The 22,321-nt window shown below is 38.5% G+C and overlaps 1 protein-coding gene across 3 annotated transcripts in view; it reads left to right on the top strand.

The window, feature by feature from the left end:
• The first annotated feature begins 9,367 nt into the window (after positions 1-9,367).
• Positions 9,368-22,321, top strand: part of LOC124775813 (E3 ubiquitin-protein ligase RBBP6) — a 421,473-nt gene continuing 408,519 nt past the window's right edge. For 2 of the 3 annotated variants that reach the window (XM_047250646.1, XM_047250643.1), the window contains exon 1: positions 9,397-9,852. The gene's annotated coding sequence lies outside the window, so the exon portion shown is untranslated. Of the gene's footprint in view, positions 9,853-22,321 lie in introns of all 3 variants that reach the window. The other variant, XM_047250645.1, reaches the window with a different exon arrangement.

The raw sequence follows: 22,321 nt of genomic DNA, 5'->3' as shown, positions 1-22,321 counted from the left end.
AGTGAAGCAAAGGCAGTACTTGTGATGGGGAGCTCCCATCGCCAAAATCACTGTCCATAATTCAACTCAGATGTGATTCCTGAGGTATCAAGAAAAATGTGGAAAAACAATATCTTTAAAGACAGCAAAAGAATGTTGAGGAAAAATATTGTCCAGTTGTTCAGTGAAATTCAGCTCCAGCTGTGATACTGATGTCTTGTCAATGACGTAAAGTCCTGCCGATTCACTCAGGGTCGAAAACATGGCGTTTTTGAAACAAGGTAGGCACTCTGGAACTTTTAAGTGGGTCTGCGTACCTGTACTTGCCTGTTAGTGGCGTTTGGAAAAGAGTTATAGGCGACGGACATGATTATATGAAGCTGAAAAATGGTCTCCACCAAAGCCAGCCACAACAGAGCCTTGATGTCCAGAAAAGCAGAATTATTGCTTTATCCAATCTCGAACTGTTGCCACCATCGGAAGCAGCAGCAGCAGCAGCAGCAGTGGCAGTCGATTGAGGACCTGAGCTCGATAATGGTAATCTTGCTATTCAATCTTGAGGGTGTGTGAAGGATTAGCTATGGCACAAGAACGTGAAAGCACACAGATTACAATGAAAACAAAGTCACTCAAATTTGGGGTCACCATTTTGTAGTATGTGATATACATTTGGATGCACTTTTAACGTAAAATGCTTTACGTGCGTATATAACGACAAAGAGTTCCACGCTCAAGCAATAAGCACTAGGACAGACTCCAAAGACATAATCACACCAATCACACCAGAGATTTATCACAAAACACCGACTGTCCATTATTCAACTATTGTCCATTTATTAATGTCTTTGACATGTTTAATGTTGCTTTCGCCACAAATACAAGTTTAATACTGTACTATATGCTAATTCTGACAAGTTACAGACAATATTTTTACAGTTTTAGACGTGTCTGAAACACAGCACATTCTTAGAAATTATATACATGGCCAATGGGCTATAGTTTCGCTTATTTCTGAGTAGGGATTTTCAGTTCCCTGCTTGGAATCACCAGCAACGTGTTAAAGGTTTTTGAACCAGTAAACAAAACACCATTGTGAACTGTACATAGAGATTCATAATTTATCTGGAAGGTATTACTTCTAGTATTGTGTAGTTAATTCTACAATTCACCTCTAAATCACTCCTGTTATAAACCACATGTTGTATTAGGAAGTAAAACAATTGCAGTTATTCCTATGACCCTGTTTCAAGATCTTGCATTATGAGCTTATCACTATATTCAGATTGTACTCTTCTTTAGAATAAATAGGTCTACTTCTTTTAACCCTGTTAGATAAGATTATGGCATAGGACAGTACTAAGTGAAAGTATGGTAGCAATCCCTCAGCTGCAGGTCGAATAGATTTCGTGCTTAGCTTAGCTCTTCAGAGTAAGCAGTCTGCGACGAATGTTTTTATTGTTGTTAACCTGTAGGATCAGATGCTCGTAATTTCTGTATTAATCAGTTATAAGCAGGTGCTTTCTTATCTCTCTCGCTGTATTCCCTGCTCTCTGCTCTCAACTTTCGACAAACTTGCATAGCTCCTGTACATTTCTATAATTTCGCCATTGAATTCTCTAGAGCACAGAGGTGAATCTGCAATTTTAAAATTCACTGTGCGCACACAGACGAGAAACACTAGGCAGAACAAAAAGCTGACTCAAATATGTTTCGCGCGCCATATCTGTGGTGACCTTCTGTCCAGCGCTTCAACTTGTCTGTGCACATGTGATTTGAACCCACAGACGTGATCAACTTCGCTCAAACCTCCAACTTTAATTTCTAGGTTGGCGCACATCTCATATCTGCGGAAACTTCCTTTTTGCTAGCAACGATCTCTCTGCCCGAATTGCTGTATGCGGACAGATCGTTGCATGTGTACAGGTCTTATATAAGTTATTGATCAATTCTCAACTATATAGTACATTACATTTGGCACAAGTCATGGATAGAACGTGAAAGAATAGTAATTTCACATGTGGTCAGTCAATCTAGAAAGTCGGCTGGGGTGGCCGACCGGTTCTATGCGCTACAGTCTGGAACCACGCTACCGCTACGGTCGCAGGTTCGAATCCTGCCTCGGGAATGGATGTGTGTGATGTCCTTAGGTTAGTTAGGTTTAAGCAGTTCTAAGTCTAGGGGACTGATGACCTCAGAAGTCCCATAATTCTCAGAGCCATTTGAACCGTTTTTTGAAGCTAGAAATGATTAATGTGATTCCGATATGTGCCTTATTAATATATACAACATAACATTCGCGACATTCACTGCTGTAAAATTTGTTACCTTTTGACAGTTGGAGCGACACTAGCACTTCAAGTGGCGAGAAAGGAGAACGCCAGAGGCGTCGTAAGCATAATGTTTCTTTCGCATCCCTTTCCTACGTGATTTACGAAATATTTGAATTATTTTTTTGCTCCAAGATTTGTGTAATATCAGAAGACATAGATGTTTCTAAGATGATTCTAAAATAAGGGCAAGTACGGATAAAAATCATGAATCCAACGGCAAGCTACAACACATTCGTGAAGAAACACTTGTGATGATAGATAGATCTGCTGCCTACCACGTTGATATCAAAGGAATACAAACACAGACATGTATCTCTACGTGCAAAAGGAATCGACGCCTCATTTGTCATTCCTTAGGTCTACTGTATTTTAGTGACTGTCGCCTGTTGCCACCAGTACGACCTTCATCTTTCAATTGTTCTAAGTGAGGCAAGCAACTGTCAGATAGTGGGAGAAATATGCTGTGCGTGTAAACCTCGAGTCCTCAAAGACAATAACAATGTCAGGAGTACTGTCTTATGTTAAATGTGCCATTGGAGACTTTTTTATCCAATGACATAGTCTCTAACTTATCAGTATCGGAGAAATGTTGTACCTTCTGCTTTAAAAGGTGGAATATGTTGTCACTTATCCCACATTTTATTCATATTTCTTCCGCGTACCTCTTTAATGTATGCATTGATGGAAAGTAAAACGTTTTGACAAAATCTATATGCCTGACTGCTGTAATACAAGGGTCACTACAAAAGAAATACACACTATTTTTTTAAATCCATATTTTATTCTACATGTTTGAAAGTTTTACAGTGTGCAGATACATCCTTTAGGAACAATATTTTCATTTCTCCACATAATTTCCATCCCTCTCAACTGCCTCACGCCAACTTGGAACCAGTGCCTGTATACCTGCATGGTAAAATTCTGGACCAACCTGCTGGAGCCACTGTTTGGCAACGTGCACAAGGGAGTCATCATCTTCAAACCTTGTTCCACGAAGAGAGTCTTTCAGTTTCCCAAAGATGTGATAGTCACATGAGCCAGGTCAGGACTGTGAGGCGGGTGTTGTCCGTCCGAGTTTTGTGATCGCTTCCATGGTTTTTTGACTGACATGTGGCCGTTTGTTGTCGTGCAACAGCAAAACATCCTGCTTTTGCCGATGTTGTCGAGCATGACTCACTCGAGCTAGAAGTTTCTTCAGTGTCGTCACATGTGCATCAGAATTCATGGTGGTTCCACTTGGCATGATGTCCAGAAGCAAGAGTCCTTCGGAATCGAAAAACACCGTAGCCATAGCTTTTCCAGCAGAAGGTGTGGTTATGATTTTTTTTTTCTTGGGTGAATTTGCATGATGCCACTCCATTGATTGCCTCTTCGTCTCTGGTGAAAATTTATGGAGCCATGTTTCATCACCTGTCACAATTCTTCCAATCAATTTATCTCCACCATTCTCGTACTGTTCCATAAGCTCGCTGCGTACCGTTTTTCTTGTTTCTTTGTGAGCCACTGTCAACATCCTGGAAACCCACCTGACACAAACATTTTTTAACGCCAACACTTTCAGTATTCTGCAAACACTTCCTACCCCTATCCCAACGTAGTGTGACAATTTGTTCACTGTGATGCGTCTGTCAGCAGTCACCAATTCGTAAACTCTCTGCAAATTGTCTGGACTCTGGAGTGTGTGCAGTACGAGACCTGCCGCTGCGAGGACAATCCTCAATATTGCCGTGCCCTCTTTCATCATGTAACCTGCTTGTCCACCGACTAACTGTACTGCAATCGACAGCAGCATCTCCATACACCTTTTTCAACCTCTTGTGGATGTTCCTGTCTCGTTTTCACAGCACAGGACTTCTATGACAGTACGTTGCTTCTGACGAACGTCAAGTGTAGCAGCCATCTTGAAGACATGCTGTGATGGCTCCACTCACGGGTAACAGGTTGAACTAAGTTTGAAAACAAACGGGAAGGATGTATCTACACACTGTAAAACTTTCACACATGCAGAATGAAAACTGTATTTTTGCAAAAATACAGTATAATAAATCAGGAGCAAACAACTTATTTTCGTCTTTCCATCTTGTAGCTCGTTTCTCATTCAATGGCATTCTAATCTGGCTTAACGACAAATCAAGGTAATCTTTGTTTTATATATCGGGATCCAATAGTCTTCGAAATTTGTTTGCTGTTCTTCACTTGATCCTTCTGATACAGTCTCTGTTGCTGTCTGTACTTAAAATGATATGCACTTTCCTTGTCCCATAATAGTTTTGCACGAAGTATAGCGATCTGAATATTCTGACACTTCAAACGTTTTTGCAAGACACGAATAACTGCACTTAATCTAGCTACTTCATCGTCAAAGCAGGCTGGCACTGATACATGGGGAGTTGGACTGGCTGCTTCTGTGCCACATGAGTGTTTTACAGCTTTAGACGGATTTCCGAACATTTGTGGCAGAGTCCTCTTCATCGTCAGTTGAGGTGGCTTATTAGGGATGTCAAATAATGTAGGTACTGCATTCCACACGAGTCTATTACTGTCTGCATTCATAAACTTGATTTTGTTCAAACTGTAGCGATAAAGCTAAACAGAGTCTTTTTGATAAGATCTTCTCGTCTGTTATTCACTAGCGATTTTATGCTCCTAAAACGAAACATTAATCATTAATATACACATAATTTTCAAGCAAATCCTGGTGATACACTTTCGTAACATGACGGTATATACCTCTCACGGTCCTTAGGAAACCCAAAAAAAGGCAGATGTGGTATCTCGCTTGTTGTTGTTGCTGCAATTTATTGCACTACAGACGCTTCCGTTTGTAAAAAACCATTATACAAACCAAAATAAACAACTACTATTCGCTTTCGCGATTGCTCTGAATTCAACAGATTTACTTACTGGCCGCTTGGCGCGCTGCTGGCGCAGTAGACAACAAAATCGAGGCGAAGTGTCGTGACTATTATGTTTGACTGTGATACATTCGTTACTAGAGGTATTGTAGCTAATCTCCTTTCAAAGATATACTTTGGCTTTCACGAAGGCACCCACAGATGTTTCCAGTGTCAAAGTATCGTTGTTACTATGGCAGCAATTGTAGCAGGCGAATTAAAGCAGAAGCTCTATATATGTTTAGCTGATTCAGTCTTTGCAAATTCGGAAACTATTACTGTCTTTTGTTTCTTTGAAAGTTAAAATCTGCCTACTTTACACTCATTACTTACATAGAGACATATAGCATGAAAAGTACTTAAGAGCTCCCCCGACGCTACATAATTTTTCTGGTTGTGTGAAGAACGCTCTAGTTTGTGTGAAAAATTACAACTATTGCTTTATTTTCTTTCTTTGAACGTCAGAACCTGTCAACTACATACTACTGATTTATGTAGTGGTATCTATTACAGAAAGTACTTAAGGAGAAACTCCTCCGCAGCTAAATAAATGTGCTGGTTGTGTGAAGTATGTTCCAATTTTCGCGAAAAATTACTTTTCACTACCAGGAAATTAAACTTCTTCCTTTGCTCTTGAACGTTACTAAAACATCAGCAGAAGTATGCCAGCACCAGTAGAGTATACCGTCTTCAGGCCACAAGTGGCCTATCGGGACCATCCGACCGCCGTGTCATCCTCAGATGAGGATGTGGATAGGAGGGGCGTGTGGTCAGCACACTGCTCTCCCGGTCGTTGTGATGGTTTTCTTTGACCGGAGCCGCTACTACTCGGTCGAGTAGCTCCTCAGTTGGCATCACAAGGCATGCCAACACCAGTACCAGAATATATTTCGTCTGAATACATGATTATTTTGAAGACTTTCTTGTTTCCAAATTTTCTTTTGTAATTTGTAGGTGGCTGAGTGTGGGACTAAGTCACGTTTTAATTCTTTCTCAGTGGGTAATTTCCCCAACCGCCACCAAAAAAATTAAATGTTAAGTGTCGTGTAATATTTTGTGTAATGTAATATCTTGTATAGACACCTTTTATTAACCTGACATGTTCCACCTCATTACTAAGTATTGTATTCATGATCTATGAAACAAGTACTAATCTAATCTAAATGGTAGTTTGTTTTTACAAGATAATCATCGTGTTTTGGATATTCTCTCTCATTTCCGTGTTTCATGCTTAATTTGTGAATTATTGACTGTGAGAAGTCCCAGAAGCTCTAAGAACCGAGAAGGGGAATAATAAAATTTTTGGAGTGATCGATCAAAACTTACCGCAATTACAATTGCATCTCAAAGGTCTTGACTAAGGATTTTCGCGTTACACCACACTAACGATTTGAAAACCACATATTTAACCTGTGTCATACCTCTCCTCAAACCTTCTAACACCAATAAATCATTAGCTGACTTTTAATATCGATGTACTGTACATTTTCGAGAGATCCTCAATGTGCTAAGTGTTTTGTAACATTACTTATTTACTTGAGATAAGTTATAATGTGGTTCTAGTGCAAAACACACCAGATACGAGCTTAACGAAATCCATTATGGCCTCAGCCACGTACCTAACGATAGAGTGGCTATAGGTCCGCCATGTTTGAAGCAAATTGAAGTTCTGGCCGCCATGTTTTCTTTAGTCAGGGCATTCGTCTGCTGTGTCCCGCCCCCTTGTAACTGCGTTTGACTTACTTGAAATAGCCCATACTAGCTTCATTTTTTCTAAAACAAGCAATAGACAGCAGTAATTTCAGTGTACACTGACAGCAAAAAGGGATGTTTTTATCGAAATATGGCTAAACTTTTCGATGTAGATAACACTACAAGACAACTCAAAAAAAAGTCTGTCCATCCACTATAACGTTACTTGTTGCCCATAAATTAATGCAATTAGAGCAGGTACCACCAGAATATTACGGTGAAACTTCTAAACATGCTGTGGTTAACTATTAGAAACAGTAACGGGCGCAGAAATGCGACATTTTTGTCGCTATTTCAAAGTAAACAGTCAAAGCCTCAAAAACCAGTACACTGTGAACGAGAATTTATTTGAAATGTGTGTTACAAGTAGTTAACACAAGCATAGTAATTCAATAACAAAGTCGAAGCGTTCTTGGGTGGGGTAATTTCACAAATTTTCGTAAGTAGCTGTACGCCTTGGCAGAATAAAAGTGTAGGGTCAGGGCAAATTTCCTTATTTGCTGAGAATAATGGCATACTTTAGAACTACACTGAAGTTCCAATAGTTCCTTCAACAAACCAACTACATGTTCACTGTTTAACATATCAGAAACTGAACTACATAGCCTTCTTCTCAAACCAGCAACTAAAGTCTGTAACTGCACTATTCTTCTTTTGTGTCGTACACTAAGTTGCTTCATTTGCTTTATCCGCTTCTTTAGTCGCACATTCTCTGCTTGTACTCTGTTATATTGTGTTTTCAACTTCTTAGGGCTTGGTAGACAGTAATTGTGGTCAGCAGAAACAGATGTGGGTCCGACAGGCACTGAAAGAATGTAGTTACATCATAAGTTTATAACAGAGTTACACCATAAGATTATAATAGAAAGTATGTAATTCAAAGTAATAAGAACACGGAGTAAAATTAAATTATTGACTTACTTTGTGCTAATGATGTCACTGTAATAGCACTATCTTGCAAATTGTCGAAAGATCGCTTTCTGGGTTGTGGTCGTAATCTTTACCTTGCTTTTGTAAATGTGGTGGAAAGTTAAAGATAGTAGGTACTGGTTTTGACAAAAGGCGCCTCAGGACATTTGTGTGGTACATATATTTCTCTTCAAAATGAGCTGAACAGAGGTAACTGGCTGTAGTAGGAAACCAGTTTTCTCGCTTCATATTTATAACCCATCTTTTTGTAATTTCCTTATCTTTTAAAGGAAATCTGTAATCAACGATAAATAAATTACTTCCTGCATTTGTCTTAAGCATAATTACAATTCCAATGCAAATGACTCTTTAATAAACATTAAAAAACGTGTGTCGTATTTCGGTACTGATATACTTACTTATAATATGAAATATTTGTTGTTTTATCGCTGCGATTTGTGCAGTTGAACGCTGAACACACTGCAGGCATGTTGACTTTATATTTTGTAACAAAAAAGTTAACTAGAAAAATTAAATATTGCAGTAATATCACAACAGCTGACACACTTCCAACACAAACAACAGTAACGCTTTCCTAATGTTTTGACTAAGGAGAACATGGCGGCCGAGTTAGCGTTGGTTGCCGCTAGGAGCGCTGTAACTAGTATCTCAGCCACTCTATGAAATTTTAACTCGTTGCACGTACCTCAACCAAAGAATATCTTTGAAAGGAGCGCAACCGCAGTACCTCTCGTAACGTATATGCAAATAAAGGCAGGTAATTCCAAAGTGCACAATGTACACTGTACATGTATATTGCAGATATTCTAACAATATTATTTCAGACTTTACAACTGTAAGGCGCTTATGGAAACCATCAGCTGTTCGGACAAAGTAGCGCAGTCGGCTCGCATTTCAGTAATCGTAACTGTCTGAATTTTTAGACCCGTTTCATTGCTACGCAAATATTTGCTACGAGTGGGCCTATAGTATAACACCTTTAACAACAACTTTGCTCCCTGTTGTGTGGATTATTCGTCATCCTCCGACTGTCGGACATGTATCATTCCGCAAATCTCGCTGTTCATATTTGGAGCAATTAGGAATCAACTTTGCTCCAAAAGTTTTTCCGTATAGAACCGTCGCTGGCATATTTTTTGGAAAGTCTTAGTTGAAAACACAGCTCTGCATGTTGTTAGATGCTGAGTGACAATCGAATAGCAAATTTTCCAGAAATACTCATGAAAACTAAGCACTACTAGTTTTTTTTATGAACTGAAGCGAATATTGTATATGTAGCTGTTGCACCGGAACCAAAGTGTGTATTACCGGTTGAGCAAATGATGTCTTTGGTAGGAAACTGAATTTCAACTTTTATTGCGTTATTCGTATCAGTGGAAAGAAAAGTGTGTTTCGACAAACAATGTTTTAAAGTATTATGAACTCTTGTTTTTTGTTTTCATACTTCCGATAAGTTCACGTATGAGTCAATATCTAGTAATGATTTGATTGGCGTTGTTGTTTTGTGACGTCAGTGGTTTTGTGTATGTTCGTCATTGCAAGGTAATGAGAAAATCAATAAATTTTTGTGTAATTGAAATAAGTGTAGTGTTGTTATACGTTAATTATCATCTTGGAAGGCAAGTGATATCGTGTGTGTGAACTTGGAACTTAAATGGGACGGAGGTTTATTCGGTAATATTAGTGTACTAGGTGCTTCACCGAAGCCATAGTTAATAGCAAACTTATTTTCGAGTGACTTTTGTGATTTTGTGCAGCCTCACACGAAAAAATATATATGTTCAATGCAAGTGTGAAGTTCTTCGAAATAACATTAGACTGCTGACCTGCGTGTTTCAACATGGTAAAGATGCGTACGAAACATATTTTGCATGTTGAACATTCGTAAGTCTTACCGAGCTTATGCCAAGCATCACTGTAATGCACGATGTATTGCATTAAGGATAGCAACCCCCTCAGAATATAGCGTGAGTGACAGCATTAACACCTTGTCACATTGCTTGAAAGTAACTCGTACGTAGATTATTTCTTCGTATTTCTGTTGTAACTCATAGGTACCTTGAACTCTTTATTACATAGTCTCACACTTAATCAGTTTCATAACTTCCTTTTCCTTTACAAGTAGCAGCAACATAGTATTTTAACTGACAGCATTTATTAACGCTTTGAGACGACATGTCCACTTAATATTGCATGTGCATAATTAGACTATACAGTTATACTTTGCTTGGTTAATTTAGAATATTTTTCTATAAATGATAGGTCTGTACCATTATTTCGTGCAGTGACAATATTGCTGGCATAGAAAGAAGTAAGTTTTCGTGAAATGTAATGAAGTGAAGCTAGCTTACCTGTTGTGGTTTTGTTTATAACTTCAAATTCTTTTAGTTATTGCAAGACCGTTGAGTATAATCTATTACATCTCTTCAGATATTCATTGTTTTAATAAGAATAATATCTTTAACGGAAAACTGAAGCCACGTTATGTGATTCGGGCCTATTCAATAACAAATGCTTACTTAAAAAAAAATCTCAAACTCCACATTTATTTAGGCCTACATTCTTTTATTTTCATCTTAGATGCAGTGTCGTCTTGGTCAATAACAATTTTTGATGATTCTTGAAATAATCATTTTGTGAATGATATCTAAAAGGCTCATGATTGTGTCTAGTACCAAATATAATATGGGACTGGTATTTCTTACTTGCCTTTCCCTGTGACAACATTATGACAAAAAAATTTTTAAGTGACCTTTTGTGTTTTTCTATTTGTATTTCAATGTGTTACCCAAAACGCAAACTGCTGTGAATGCCTCATAAAATGTTGTTTATGCCACTGCTGTGAATGCCTCATAAAATGTTGTTTATGCCACTTACTACAATGTTATCAACAAAGTCTACCTAATTGGCACTGCACTTAAGCTATTACATTTAAATCTACAAAAGAGCTGCGAATATATATTTAAAACTTGTTGGGGGTAATACCTTGTCAGTTAAACTCAGAAACTGTGATGATTCATGACCCAGTTATTTTACTTAGTTTACTAGCCCTAGTGTTTGAGCAGAATAAGTAAGTGATTCACCATAGCAACAACCAGTTAGAGAACAAGCTTGGTTACTGTTCTGTACAGTCGTACTACACTTTACAACAGGTGCTGGTTACTGTCACCATTATGAAAGTGGAGTTAGCTACTGCAACTATATTGTGCATGTGGGTGATGCCGACTGACACATCTATGCCCAGCTTTGTCACTTTGTTATACCGATCCAGGTGTACTTCAGTAGTTATTTTGCTGGTGTGTAAGATGTGCATGAAATGGAGGTCTCTCTCTCTCTCTTTCTGTCTCTTTTGTTTATCTAAACAACACAGAGGTCAAGAGAAAGAGAGAATCTAGGTCATGTTGTCAAGGACCGTTGAAAACATGTATGGTGCCGTTTTTATTTTTGCGGACTGCGTGTATTCCATGACATATTTTATTCTTGGGTGGAATAGCTCTTGATTTTTGTAGCGAGGAGGGGAGTGGGTTTTTCCTTTACGAATGGTGTTTTGACAGTTGCAGGATTCAGGTCATAGGCCCCTCGTCTGATATCTTTAGTGATCTGTTGTGTAGCCCTGTTAGGATGAAAGTTCATAATGTGGTAGTGAGTTGAGAAGGCTAAGAAATGTGAGTAAGAAGTATTGCTAAAGGTTGCGTAGTGGACCTTCGAACCCGTTTTCAGCAGTTTGTGTACATACAGTGCATCAAAATACTCATTGGATACTTCATTACCCAATGTACTTTTCTTGATTTACCTTGCAGTTTTAGTTTTCATTGTGAGAAGTGCGTTAAATTTGGCAAAGTTGCTTTTAAATATGGCACAAATGTAAACATTGGACTATGCTAAAAGTAAACCTGTTTGTTTGGCATTACGTTGGTTGGCTTCGCAAACTCTGAACCAGATTATTGTCTTTTAACACAACATAGACCTCAGGCTGTGCTACACATCAGTCTATCACCACAACCAAGACTTAAGGGGAGGATCCTGTATTACATCCTAGCCAAAATCTTGATTGTTTTGTCAGACTGATCTGTAGCATAGCTGATTCCTTGTTGGTTGTTTCCAACACTTACTTAATATGTCAATATGGCAATGCGTGGACCGTGCTTTGTGTTTGCTTCTGCAATTTTTGGTGTTTTGTAGAGTCTATTGGCCATAGGGAAACATTCAGTTCCACACATCTGCTTTGACCCATGGCATCATCAAGATGGCAGACACTCCCATTTCCATCATATAAAATATGGTGGCCATCACATAACTACACACAACCGCAAACAGAAATAAAAACAAGATGAAATATTTTGCTCCAGCAATGAAATGAAAGTACCGGGACAGCTGTGGGAAGTATAGGCTTTAGCGCGGGGACACACGTAATACATGACGCTAACAACCATCCAAACAAATATTATCCTCAAAAGAAAGAAAAATGCTCACCATTCAACACATTGCTACAAAAACGAAATAATAGGAATTGTACATTTCAATTGACCTGTGTAGCTCAAACAAAGCCCTCGATACTGGTCACGTACAGCCAGCTCAGAAACTCGGTATCACAAATTTCACTTGCCCTGATGTGGCTCAAAACGAACTCATCAGTACCTAGAACACACACAACACAAAAACGAGGTATTGCAAATTACACTTCATATACGTATCGTAACCGGAGCGCTCGATGTGTGAAGCCATCACAAAACTTGAAAGTCCAAAACCCACGAGTTTCACTTAACGAATTGCAAAAAAAAAAAAAAAGAAACTGTAAACCAGAAGAAAAATAATATAAATAATGAATTAAAAACTAAATAAACCAGAATAAGTCCCTATACATATAGATCGACATACGTTATGACGACAACACCAACAAATATAGATGTCCGAGGAGGTGGTACTCTAGTCAACTTCATGTGTTCATGACAAATGTGACAATGAACGTACTCGGAAATAAAGCTGAAACTCTGCAAAAGCTTGATAGTGCTAATTATATCTTCTCAAAAGGACAGTTACCTTTGCAACACTAATAGTACTTAACACACAGGCTACATGAACGCATAACCACCCAATACTCAAAATAGTTAACTCACTAGTAAAGCAGCACACTGTTGCAGTCACAACTAAACACAATGATCAGACAAAGTCAAATGTTCTCCCTGTCATTTTCTTATAGGCTATTTAAAATTAACTGTTGATATGCCTTTTAGCATTCCCATTACATCTTAGTGGTGCAAACTCTGCTCCACAAGATGTGAAAGTAGCAATACTGACTGGATGCTTAACCAGAAGGAATGGGGTTCAGGTCTCAACCCAGCCAGCCCGTCAGGTTTACAGCACATTTCCAAAATGGCTTAAGGTCAATACAGGGATAGTTTCTTTCATGACAACATTGCCGGTTTCCTTCCCCAATCCAAACTTGTGCTCGAAAAATCCAGTATGCATATAAAAGATACCATAATAACTGTTCTTGTGGTCTTCAGTTCAGAGACTGGTTTGATGCAACTCTAGATGCTATTCTATCCTGTGCAAGCTGCTTCATCTCCTAATACCCATTGCAACTTACATCCTTCTGAATCTGCTTAGTGTATTCATCTCCTGGTCTCCTTCTGGGATATTTACCGCGCATGCTGCCGTCCGATACTAAACTGGTGATCCCTTGGTGCCTCAGAACATGTCCTACCAACCGATCCCTTCTTCTAGTTAAGTTGTGCCACAAACTCCTCTTCTCCCCAATTCTATTCAATACCTCCTCATTAGTTATATGATCTACCCATCTATATTTTAGCATTCTTCTGTAGCACCACATTTCAAAAGCTTCTATTCTCTTCTTGTCCAAACCATTCATCGTCCATGTTTCACTTCCGTACATGGCTACGCTCCAGATAAATACTTTCAGAAACGACTTCCTGACACTTAAATCTATACTCGATGTTAACAAATTTCTCTTCTTCCGAACCGCTTCCCTTGCCATTGCCAGTCTACATATTATATCCTCTCTCCTTTGACCATCATCAGTTATTTTGCTCCCCAAATAGCAAAGATCACTTACTACTTTAAGTGTCTCATTTCCTAATCTAATTCCCTCAGCATCACTCGATTTAATTCGACTACATTCCATTATCCTTGTTTTGCTTTTGTTAATGTTCATCTTGTATCCACCTTTCAAGACACTGTCCATTCCGTTCAACTGCTCTTCCAGCTCCTTTGCTATCCCTGACAGAATTACAATGTCATCAACAAACCTCAAAGTTTTTATTTCTTCTCCATGAATTTTAATTCCTACTCCGAATTTTTCTTTTGTTTCCTTTACTGATTGTGCAATATACAGATTGAATAACATCGGGGATAGGCTACAACCCTGTCTCATTTCCTTCCCAACTCCTTCTTCCCTTTCATGTTCCTCAACTCTTATAACTGCCATCTGGTTTCTGTACAAATTGTAAATAGCCTTTCACTTCCTGTATTTTACCCCTGCCACATTCAGAGTTTGAAGTAGCCATTTCATCTTCATCTACATCCTCTTCAATTTCCATAATATTGTCCTCAAGTACATTGCCCTTGTATAGACCCTCTATATACTCCTTCCACCTTTCTGCTTTCCCTTCTTTGCTTAGAACTGGGTTTCCCTCTGAGCTCTTGATATTCATACAAGTTGTTCTCTTTTCTCAAAGGTCTCTTTAATTTTCCTGCAGGCAGTATCTATATTACCCCTAGTGAGATGCCTCTACGTCCTTACATTTGTCCTCTAGCCATTCCTGCTTAGCCATTTTGCACTTCCTGTTGATCTCATCTTAGAATCGTTTGTATTCCTTTCATCAATTAAATTCAATATATGTTCTGTTACCCAAGGATTTCTCCTAGCCTCGTCTTTTTACCTACTTTATCCTCTGCTGCCTTCACTATTTCATCCCTCAAAGCTACCCATTCCTCTGCTGTATCTCTATCCCCCATTCCTGTCAGTCGTTCGCTAATGCTTTTCCTGAAACTCTCTAGAACCTCTGTTTTTGTCCATTTATCCAGGTCCCATCTCCTTAAATTCCCATCTTTTTGCAGTTTCTTCAGTTTTAATCTACAGTTCATAACCAATAGATTGTGGTCAGAGTCCACGTCTGCCCCTGGAAATGCCTTACAATTTAAAACCAGTTTCCTAAATCTCTGTCTTACCATTATATAAGCTATCTGAAACCTTCCAGTATCTCCAGGCCCACCTACTATGTTTCCTTCTGTCCCTTTTCCTACTCTCGAATTCCAGTCACCCATGACTATTAAATTTTCGTCTCCCTTCACTACCTGAATAATTTCTTGTATCTGCTCATACATTTCATCAATCTCTTCGTCATTTGTGGAGCTAGTTGGCATATAAACTTGTACTACTGTGGTAGGCGTGGGCTTCGTGTCTATCTTGGCCACAATAATGCATTCACTATGCTGTTTGTAGTAGCTTACCTGCACTCCTATATCTTTTTAATTTTTTAAAATTCATTATTAAACCTATTCCTTCGTTACCCCTATTTGATTTTGTATTTATAACCATGTATCCACCTGACCAGAAGTCTTGTTCCTCCTGCCACCGAACTTCACTAATTCCCACTATGTCTAACTTTAACCTATCCATTTCCCTTTTTAAATTTTCCAACCTACCTGCCCGATTAAGGTATCTGACATTCCACACGCTCCGATCCGTAGAACGCCAGTTTTATTTCTCCTGATAATGACGTCCTTCTGAGTAGTCCCCACCCGGAGATCCGAATGGGGGACTATTTTACCTCCAGAATATTTTATCCAAGAGGATGCCATCATCTTTTAACCATACAGTAAAGCTGCATGCCCTTGGGAATAATTACGGCTGTAGTTTCTCTTTGCTTTTAGCCGTTCGCAGTACCAGCACAGCAAGGCAGTTTTGGTTAGTGTTACAAGGCCAGATCAGTCAATCATCCAGACTGTTGCCCTTGCAACTACTGAAAAGGCTGCTGCCCCTCTTCAGGAACCACACGTTTGTCTGGCCTCTCAACAGATACCCCTCCGTTTTGGTTGCACCTACGGTATGGCTATCTGTATTGCTGAGGCACGCAAGCATCCCCACCAACGGCAAGGTCCATAGTTCATAATAACTACAGTTTGTTATTCTCATGACATGACATTCATTGGCTTCAGAAACTCACAACAACCTTACGTACACATCACTCTATGCTGTAGATCTGTATGTCAACCCAACTGAGACTTCATACATTTATTGGATGTGGCAGCTCACACCGAAACTATTACACTCCAGCCTAACGAAGACCTCATGTGATACCAAAGATGTCTTTCAGTAAAATAAACATTCTGGAAAATAATACTGACAAAAATAAATTTTAACAGTGATCTATTTTTTTTCTGTTTCTGCATGTGTTACATCAAGCATATATAATAGAGGGAAACATTCCACGTGGGAAAAATATATCTAAAAACAAAGATGATGTAACTTACCAAATGAAAGTGTTGGTATGTTGATAGAGACACAAACACACACACAAAATTCAAGCTTTCGCAACCCACGGTTGCTTTGTCAGGAAAGAGGGAAGGAGAGGGAAAGACGACAGGATGTGGGTTTTAAGGGAGAGGGTAAGGAGTCATTCAAATCCTGGGAGCGAAAAGACTTACCTTAGGGGGGAAAAAGACAGGTACACACACACACACACACACACACACACACACACACACACACACACACACACACACACACCATGTGTGCGTGTGTGTGTGTTGTGCCTGAGCAAGCGAGTATATACCTGTCCTTTTTTCCCCCTAAGGTAAGTCTTCCCACTCCCGGGATTGGAATGACTCCTTACCCTCTCCCTTGAAACCCACATCCTGTCGTGTTTCCCTCTCCTTCCCTCTTTCCTGATGAAGCAACCGTGGGTTGCGGAAGCTTGAATTTTGTGTGTGTGTTTATGTTTGTTTGTGTCTCTATCAACATACCAACGCTTTCGTTTGGTAAGTTACATCATCTTTGTTTATATATAATCAGTGGTTTGCTTTCTTATTTTTCGTGCTCATATATCGCATGCTATGTTGTTAAGGGACAAAGAATCAGTCATCAGCTGCACTTTTTTTTACTTTCCCAGTTTGATCACAGTAGGCCTAATATGTTACCTTCAGAAAGTCTTCAAACATAGGTACGCTGACATCAAATATGGATCTTCCTTAAAGACCCAATAAATAGTGTCACATTTCAAAAACTACATAATATATCGGATGAAGAGCAACCAAAGGACTGTCACATTGCAAATAGTGTATAGGCCATTCCATCCCAAGTGGTCTAATCCTGGGAAAAGTTACCACATGAGCATCATGTATTTTGCTGAAATTTTGTATGAACATTCACACATGTTCCTAATGAACATTGGTAAATTTTTACTTTCACCAGGTTAATACTTCCAGTGAATAGAGTACTCGTGAGGTTTCGGCAACTTTGAGACTTAATATTTCTGGCAATATTGTCTTGAAAGAAACAAAACTAGGCCGTCTTGTACAACTTTTTGTGCTCTCTTACATAGAATAATAATAAAAATTACCTGAGCGGTTTTCATATCAATGATTTGAAGCAAACTAGGCTGAAAAAAATGTGAAATTTAGCCTTTTATAGCTCTAAAAGAAATTGTGTGATAAACCTGGAACTTTGCACATAACAACTTTGTACCACAGTACAAGCTCTTAGAATATAAAATCTCATTCTCATACTGTCATCCAATAGTTAACAAATTGAAGGCAAATTTGACATTTTTATTAAAACTGCCAAAACTGGTTATTTTTGCTCAATTTTACAAAAAAAAAAGAATCTTCTGTAAACTCTTTTAAACTATTTTCATTAGAAAGGCCATCTTCTAAGCCACTGAGAAAACTATTTTTGGTTTTGCAATGCAAGTTTTATAAGGCCCTGAAAAACCACAAGGTGGAGGTGCATTGAAAATGGGTCCTTAGTCTGCTGGTATTTATGAAATCTGGCATTTTTTTATGATGATCTACAGCTTTTTAGCACTCTGTGGAAGATAATATCAAAAGTCCTGTCAACTGTGGGATGAGCTTGAGTTTGAAAAACTGGACATAAGGGATTTTTTTAGATAGACATATCTACAATATCCAGCTCTACAAAATTCTTTCTTTTTTATTGTCTTCTAGTTTCTGTCACTGTTTTGATTGCAATCATTTCTTTGTGGTGACTAGTTTTGGGATTACAGAAACGTCCAATTCCACCAGTTTGCTTTGACCAATGACGCCATCAGTATGGCGGAAACGATCATTCTCAACATCTCCAATATGGCACCTATGACGTCATTACATGAACACGACAACAAACATAAAAATATATATAAAACCAACAAACATCTCTGTCCAAAAAATACAATCAAACTAACAGGACCAGAGCGGGAAATTGGGGGTGTTCGGGTGGGGACAAACTAAATATGGATACATACAGACACACACCACGATCCCAAATCATACAAAATGACGACATAAAAACACAAAATTCCCAAATTCCACTACACTTACAATATGGACAGGAATCGGTCACTTCCCTTCACCTACATAGCTCAACTGCAGTTGTCGATACCACAAAATAAAAACCAACTACTACAAAAATTATAGTCACACCGCAACTATCAGTACCACAAAACCAACACCGAAAACAACAAAAATTGGAATCGGACACTTTCCTCAACCTATGTAGGTCAACAGCAACTCACGATACAAAAACATACATAGATACGACAACAAATTGGGATCAGTCAATTCTCATGACCTACACAGCTCAAATACAACTGACGATATAAAAAAAATTAAAATAAAGTACTTCCCCTAAGGCACACAAATCATCCACAAGTGCCGATACCAAAACATCAACCACCAACACATGCAGTAAATAACACCGTCCCAACAATACATAAAACCCCTCCAATCATCATAACATGCAAATAATAGACGCAAAAAAATGATTACTTACCATAAAAAATTTCTGGTGCTGCACACTAACCCTGAACTTGCATATTTTGCTTGCATACGCCGCATTTCACTATCTCCGTCAAAAGACCAAAAAGTTGCAGAAACTTGATGACAGACAACATGTCGTCCCCCATTTCAGTCCGCAGACACGCACTATTAACCTTAGAAGTCGTATCCATACCTTACAAAAGAAGCCACAGATTGAATTAAACGACTTACCACGCGACAAACAGAAACGAATAATATCAAACGACACCGCAATAACATAAACACAATGGAAACGTAATTCTGAACTCACTGAAACTAATTTCGATTCTTCTACAACAGTCACGACTGATAAATGCACACTTCAAGCACCGACACCAAAATGAACCCAATACACCACATAACACGCAGACGATACACATACCACCAGTGGACCCAACCAACTGCAACAAGACGACATCTATAAACATAACACACTCATAAACTAAACTTCGCGCCATTATGACCTAACACAACACAACACCCTTACATCACGGGTCAAAGCCGACGGGTGGGATCCGACGCCTCTTTTGACCCCTAGTTTCAGACTATCATATTCATTTTCAAATCATAGCCTTAGATGTTGTGTTCGAATGGAAAGAAATCATGGTCTATATGCATATGAAGTGTAATATTTTGTATTCATGTAATGTTTTCTAGTGACAAATAGGGAACATTTGATTACTCACATATACATTCATGGACTGTATGATTACACTTTAAGTCTAAAGCTATGGTTTGAAATGGATGTGATGGTCTAAAACTAGTCACCACAAAGAAATTACTATTATTTCAACTGTGGCAGGTATTGGAAGGAAAATAAAAATATTTAATACCCAAGTTGCTGGTCCTAACCTCCATCAGTATGAAATGGAACAAGATAGCTAATAAAAGGAATAGTGTCTCTTTTTCTGGCTCTAGTGATTTGAGGTGATTACATTCGAAAAGTGTAATATTTTGGGTTCTGTCAAATTAAAATTTCTTTCAATCAATCCCATCAGCGACATCATCTGGCTGACAATATAATCTTCCTCATGACATTCTGCAGCTAATTAACGAACACTGTAAGAAACTTCTAGTAACTCAAAGTAAACACAAGCTTAGGATCCTAAAAGAGACTACTTCTTGCTTTGGCCGCTGAGTGTTATAAAAATGTGTCATAAGGCTTAGGATCCTACATAAATAAACACAACTGTGGCTGCTGTTGCACAGATATCAGGCACGGCCCCTAATGCAATAGGGGTGTTGGTTTTCTTACTATAAAGTGGAACCAGTAGTGGTTAAGCTACCACAGACCATAGTAACACATTTATACAAGTTTTTGTCAGTAAACTAAATTTTCCACATAAACAGGAAACTATGCACACACATAGTACCTTAAGGCGACCACAACCTGCCTATCTAACCCATGTTGATTTAGGCAAGTATTTGACCCATTTCTGAAAAAAACTATTTGATTTAGGATCGTAATATTTTTACTGTATGTTACATGATGCTAAGAGAGTCAACTGTAATAAAATCTACTTTATCCATTTTATAGTTTTGAATAAATACTTTTTTAAATTTATTAACAAAAAATATTAAGTTTTTTCTGCAGAAAATAAGTTTTTGCGAACTTCCGAATGAGGGAATATTAATGAATGTAATACCAGAGGTGGCTTTTTATGTTATGCAGAGTCTCTGAAAATGTCTTTCATTTATCTGACAGTTTCTGATATAATGGGCCATACGTACTGAAAATTTAGTTTGCAGGAAATTGACTTTAAAGGAAAAAACTTATGAAATTTGTTACTTACAGTTAATTAAAACTGTCCTGCTGGGTATGATGGCCCTTCTTTGGCCTTTAGCAAGTCTTCCATCTTCTTTTTCACCTTCCTGGATGTTTGTCTTGCTTTCTTGGCCATATTAGATGCAGACCTGTCTGCATTGGCTGTCCTCATTTTATCGCAGTGTTGCAGCCCTTTGATCATATTTTCACCAGGATTAATTCCCAACGTTTTCAGTACCCAACATTTTCCAATATTAACACAATTGAATGAACTGCTAGTTTCATTGGATGCCTGCCTACAAATACAGTTTTAGGAAGGCGGTTCCCAATTATGCTGTTGAAACATTCATTTGGGTTGTGTGTCTGCCCATGCAAACATTTCCTTCGAAAGTCAGGATGAGCCAAGTCTCTAAAAATAGGTTTGATTGCTGTAATAACAGCAGCAGGAAGAGAATGCTGGTGAGAATAAGGTTCTCCAGTTGCCTGAGCCCTATTGTATTTGCACCATGAATTTTCTCCTGGTGGACACAATCCATGATATGGCTTATCATCAGTAGAGGACTTATGGAACAATATGGCCCAAACATCTCTCTTCATTGCCTTCAGATTTTCTTTATTTCTCCTAATTGCCTGCCCATAGCATACCTGCAAGTTTTCTGTTTCAGTTTTAGTTAACCGACCCTGCTGGTCAACAATTTTCCATCTTCTAATTTTTTTCCTCTCATATCAAGAGTTATTTTTCTCAGCCTTGTTCCCAAATGTTTTTGAACATGGCTTACACATTCTGTTTTGCTAATAATGGCATCTCCATATGGCTTAGAGTTCACCACATTGTTGTACGCCTTACTGTCACCATCGCCCAAATATTTGGTGTACCGTACGCCTCTTGTTTCTATGGAGCGATGAAATATTTGTTGTGCTCCATGAACTTCCATACCACCACTTGTTCCTCTAAAATTAGCCACACAGTTGTGTTCTTTACATTCATTGACTTTACAACATTTGCAATATTTAGACATTATCTCCACATCTAACACTTTACCGGTGTCTATACTTGTGGTAGTCACTACTCCATTCAGAGACGTGTGTCCTCTTTTTCTGCCAGCTTCCATCAAGTGCAACTGCAATATCTGAACATCCACCATTTTCTTCCACTGCTTCCCTAGCAGCCAGTTTCATGCTTTCCTCACTGACCTCACATACAGCTTTCTCTAATATTGCAGTCAGTTTTTCAAATTTATTTGGTGATCACTGCACAAAATGTTCTCCCTGCAGCCATGCCCTTGCCATTGGATTGAAAGGCATAAACTAATCTGGTATTGATTTCATAAGGCCACTTGCATCTGGTTTTGAAGAACTCATAAATTAAATCACAGCTGAGCATTTAATGCAAATTAAATCCAAAGCAATTGCTAGGCCTTTTCTCCCACTGGCACTCTCATAAAAATTCACACTCTGTGACTCACCACACTGTCTACATTGTACAAATTTAGAAATTACATCTGATAATATTCTCAAATTTATAATATTGTTACTGCACCCCTTGTCACTCACAGTAAATTCGTTGAAATGTGAAAGCTTCTTTGATGATGCACTTGTTAAACAATTACAATTAGATACATCATTGCCAGGCG

The sequence above is a fragment of the Schistocerca piceifrons genome, chromosome 2 (genome assembly GCF_021461385.2).
Source record: "Schistocerca piceifrons isolate TAMUIC-IGC-003096 chromosome 2, iqSchPice1.1, whole genome shotgun sequence".
Taxonomy (NCBI): Eukaryota; Metazoa; Arthropoda; class Insecta; order Orthoptera; family Acrididae; genus Schistocerca; species Schistocerca piceifrons.
This window is presented reverse-complemented; position numbering and strand designations above follow the sequence as displayed.